We start from the raw sequence: 5776 nt of genomic DNA, 5'->3' as shown, positions 1-5776 counted from the left end.
ACACATTTTAGATATAATAATACATGGTCAGTAATTCTCCATTACTATTACCTAATAACAAACATTATGTCTGGAAACGTTGGTACGTTTGGGTATTGTTATCTACACACAATTATAACAAATGTTGCACTTGGCCTTCCATATGTTTCATGTCCACACAGTACCTCTGGAAAATTCATGCATTTAAGTCAATATACTAGTACAAGCAAGTAGTTGTGTGGACACCCAGCTACTATAGACCAGCACACAGGTGACAATGATTATAAAGTATTACTTAGTGCATTAATTGAAATCAAAATGGTTTGAAGCAGTTATAAATTCATGAATTGATTCCATTTTTATATTTATGTCCGTAGGATAGTCATTGCAACAAAATAACACTGTTTTGAGGTCAAAACCACTGTTGTAGTAAAACTTTGTATGGCGAATATTATCATACAAAGGACATGTAAAACGAAAAAAAGTGTATTTTCAAACGGACAACCACAACTGCATGACGGATTGTCACTGACATATCTTTTGAACCTATGATCATTTAGATCGCTACATTCTAGTCTACAGTGAACTATTTGATTTAAACGCGTTCTAATTCAAGAAATTACTTATCTGGAAAATTTAGTTTCAGACGGATTTCTTTTTTAAAAGCAAAAAACGATTCAATATTTGCTGTGTCAGTTCCGAGATTATTCCAGATACGAATTCCAAATGGTAGAAAAAACCTTTTTAGAATTCTGTTTTGCTATATACAGTTTGGAATTCGCCAGCGATACGAAGAGTGTACTGTGAATTGTTAGATACTTTTGGTGGTACCAACGGTGATAGATAGTTGGGAGTTAGACCTTTTACCATTTTGTAAAGAATACACATTTTATGGAAAAAGAAAGAAATGTTTTTTATTTAACGACGCACTCAACACATTTGATTTACGGTTATATGGCGTCAGACATATGCTTAAGGACCACACAGATTTTGAGAGGAAACCCGCAGTCGCCACTTCATGGGCTACTCTTTCCGATTAGCAGCAAGGGATCTTTTATTTGCGCTTCCCACAGGCAGGATAGTACAAACCATGGCCTTTGTTGAACCAGTTATGGATCACTGGTCGGTGCACGTGGTTTACACCTACCCATTGAGCCTTGCAGAGCACTCACTCAGGGTTTGGAGTCGGCATCTGGATTAAAAATCCCATGCCTCTACTGGGATCCGAACCCAGTACCTACCAGCCTGTTGACCGATGGCCTAACCACGACGCCACCGAGGCCGGTCATTTTATGGAATTCACGGCGTTATAAATGCAGTCTCGTTATATATTTTGTCATGACTAGTACCCCTAACTGCACCACAGATAGTTCGAAGGGCATCCAAATGAAGGTTTTCCAATAAATGTGCCTGAACTTTAGGCCAGTTGTCCCATATGTAATCACAATAATCAAATATAGGTAAAATAAATGTTTTGTATAGCATTTCAGGTGTTTGGCTACTTAAACGGTATTTTAGACTTCGAAGACAATTTATCATGGGACTGACCTTTTTTTAGATAGTTGTTCAATGTGACAATGTCAGACCATTACTCTGAAACGTAAGACCCAAGTGTTTATGATTTTGAACATTTTTACCATCTTTTAAGAAGAGGTCTGGTTCGAGATTATCTGACAGTGGACAGTGAACATTCTGTGGTTTACAAGTTGAAATGTCACTGACCTGTGAAAGTAATGATTGGGTACCGTACTCGCTGTTGCAGGCATGAGCGGCTTAGCTGAAACAGGTGGAGATAACTCTATTCCAGATGGCGCGACGATCGACAGGGTCCCAGAAACCTGGTTTGTCTCTGACTGGCTTCAGGTTATAAGCGACCAACTGAGTGAAATTACGTATCAGTTAGTTTTAACAGTAAAGTAATATTTTAAATATCAGAATGTGTTTTGTTGCATTTTTCTTAATGTCTATCTAATTGGGAAAAGTACATAAAAAACATTTGGGTGGCAAAGTTGAGTTTTTATGCGGCAAAGTGTACCCATGCACACGTTTTTATACAGTGTCAACACGAACGCATTGAGTATTATACAAAATATATTTATTACCTTTACTGTTAATGTCTTTTCCACCATATCTAAGTATATAATATACTAGACCGCCCTGTGTAGGAACGTCCTGTATAGAGCCGTCATCACTATATATATATATATATATATATATATATATATATATATATATATGTTTTAATACTACACACGCACACGTTATACCATCGACGTCCCAAACTGCGTTCACAAAAACAAAAACACGAATACGATATTTACGGAAATATTATTCAACATTTTTCAGCTACAATACGTGAAACAAAATAGATTTTAATCATTTAACGTAAAAAAATCAACAATTTGGATGTAAAACAAATATATTCTAGTAAACAAAAGTGAAACACCCTACAGGAAAAAGTGCGACGTTTCTACCTGCGTTCAGGCGCATGCGTTTGCACAAAGTATCGTAATGCGCATGTGCAGTTCATCATTTTCCATTTTTAAGACAACTACATGAAAAAATATATGTTTCTTAATTATGCACAATTGCCGAACACTTAATTTATTCCTTTTTTTTTTTAAAGGAAAAATTCAATCTGGTCCGGTCCGCGTTTTATCAACACACATCGCTCACACTTGATGACAATACTGATAGGCATTACGTCCATACCTGCGCATAGTTTGTAAAATATAACTTTTTTTAATGAATTGATTCTAAATTAACAAAATTTATATACTCAAAATTATTTACAACTGTTATGAATGTATTATGAATACTATTCACTACAATAGAGGCACAAAAATGTAGCATACCTTTTGCAGATCGAATATAATAATTGAAAACAAATTCTAACAACAGGGGTCGTAAAAATCATAAAAATTTAATGTTTTGGCCTTGTTGATCTGGCACGTGTGAGGTCAAGTAACACGCACCGAAAGTTAATTCGTCTTTCTTCATTTTAAGTCAATTTCTACAAGTCATGTGGATCCGATATCGGTAATTTTAAGGAATAAACAAAAACGACAAAGTAAAATTAATGGTTTTAGGGGTTTGTAAAGTTTTGTATTTAGATACTTACTTTTCTCAACTTTATTGTTTATAAAAATGTTCCTGAACTGTGAAGAAAAACCTCATAAATGAACGACATGCCGATGACAACAAATCCAGGGCCGTACCCTGACCAAAATCCATGGGGGGGCACTAAAGTTTATAAATAATTTTTAACATACTATAAAGATTAAACATTTCTATGCTATTACTGGAGATATAAAAAAAAAAAAAAAAGGACAAGATTCTCGGGGGGGGGGGGGGGGCAGCTGCCCCCCACCCCTGCCCCCCCCCCCGGAGGGTACGGCCCTGAAATCGGATGTTGATTGAGCGAACCGTGCACGAGAAAACAAAGTGAACGGAATTTGAAGCATAACGCAGTTAGGGACGTTGACGATACATATGCACATATATATTTTATTGATTATTATCCACACTATACATATATTTTCTTTATTATTACTGACTTTCCCCCTCACATCTCAGTACACGTGTAGACAAACGTCAACTGGTAACAACTGGTAACCGTTCACTGCAGCGTATACTATAGACCGTCCTGTGCTGTGTAGGAACGTCCTCTACAGAGCCGTCATCACTATATATTTTTTTAATACTCACACACGCACACGTTATATATATATATATATATATATATATATATATATATATATATATATATATATATATTGAAGAGTTCAGGCGTAAAACGCGATATAAACCATTTTCTTTCTAGTTTTTAGTTAAAGCCATTATTGTATGTTAGTAAGGGCTAATCGTAGGTCCGCTGATTTGCTGCAAAACGTGACTGATCCTTATGAAATTGTATTGGGTAAATCCCGTTTTTTTAAATCAAATACGCCAATTAATACGCCAATTAAAAAACCCATTTTTACTGAAAATGAAAAATGGATATATATATATATATATATACTGAACAAAAAAAGAAACTTCCGATTTGTACATATAGTATTTGTTGTGTTAAAGAATTCATTGTGTAATGAAATTATATGGGTAGTATTAGCCTTGAGCTGTATTATCAGGATTCATGAATTTTATCGATTATTTTTGCACTGTTAATCGTCGACAACGTGAAATTCAATTTGCACATGTATGCATGGTTCGACATGTCCCGTGTAGTATTCGGTCAATTTGTTTTACTTGTCTTACTGACATTGTTGTCAAGTGAACGAAAACGCTTCAAAATTTGTAAAAAAAATAACGTTTTTTACATTGTAGCATTTTTAGTATGCCAAGAATACCCAATAATTTACGCGAACGGGCGATTGGCATGCTTGATGCTGGCATGTCGACAGAAGACGTTGCAAGGCATGTTGGGAGTTCTAGTCGAGCGATACGAAATCTTCGCGTAAGATTTCGAACGACAGAAAGCACCAACGACTTGCCACCTCGTGGATGTCCGCGTGTTACAACACGTGGTCAAGACCGCTATATCATGAACACGCATTTGCGCAATCGATTCCAAACTGCCACTGCCACTGCTACTGCTGCTAACACACCTGGGCTTCACAATAACCGAATCAGTAGGCAAACTGTTCGTAATCGTCTGCGGGAGAACGGTTTACATGCACGACGTCCTTACCTCGGATGCGTTTTAACGGAACGTCATCGTCTAAATCGTCTTAATTGGGCACGTGTACACACTGGTTGGATACGGCGACGCTGGAATACCGTTCTTTTTTCGGATGAATCCCGATTTTCTTTACAACGTGGTGATGGCAGGGTGCGCGTCTACCGTTGGAGAAATGAACGCTTTGCTGACTGTTGTGTTCTTGAACGAGATCGTTTCGTGGGTGGGGGTTCTGTCATGGTCTGGGCAGCCATTGCCCATGGTTATCGTTCACCATTAGTCGTCATTGATGGCAATTTAAATGCTCAACGTTACCGCGATGACATTCTCGCTCATCACGTCATTCCTCTGTTCCATAACAACGCCAGCATCTCGATTTTTCAGCATAATAATGCCACCTCTCATACAGCTAGAGACACTTTAAATTTTCTTAGGACAAATAACATTGATTTCATTGATGACTGGCCCACTAAAAGTCCGGATCTCAACCCCATCGAGCATGCCTGGGATAGTCTGGACAGACGATTGAGGCGTCGTCCCAACCCACCCGCTAACGTCAACGAACTTCGTCAAGCGCTCATTCAGGAATGGAACAATATTCCACAGGCAGAAATCAACACTTTAGTCAATTCTATGCGTCTGCGATGCACTGCAGTGGTCAATTCAAGAGGTGGTCATACCAGTTATTAAGTGGGTGTTTTTATTTTTAACCCCTACCACACTTGGTCAAAATTTCTCCCAGTTTCTGTTAACCTATGGCCATGATTTTTGCACCAAACGATGCATCATGGAACACTCTTTTAATGCATATATAACAATTATTCCCCCGGTTTGTTTTCATCAAGTTATGTTCAAGCAAAGTTAGCGGAAGTTTTTTATTTTGTTCAGTATATATATATATATATATATATATATATATATATATATATATATATATAAATTCAAATGAAGCTTGTTATCGGTGTGCCACTAGAGTGCTCTATACTGTTACAGTAGAGCGGTTACACATATAATAATAACTTGGATATATTATACTTTGACTTCCATGGTTTATTTACATACAATACTGTTTCGAGAAGTACTTTATTATTTGCAATCCCTCAACGGCGTCCTTGAATA

This window comes from Gigantopelta aegis, chromosome 10, assembly GCF_016097555.1.
Source record: "Gigantopelta aegis isolate Gae_Host chromosome 10, Gae_host_genome, whole genome shotgun sequence".
NCBI lineage: Eukaryota > Metazoa > Mollusca > Gastropoda > Neomphalida > Peltospiridae > Gigantopelta > Gigantopelta aegis.
Note: the sequence above shows the minus strand (reverse complement) of the source record.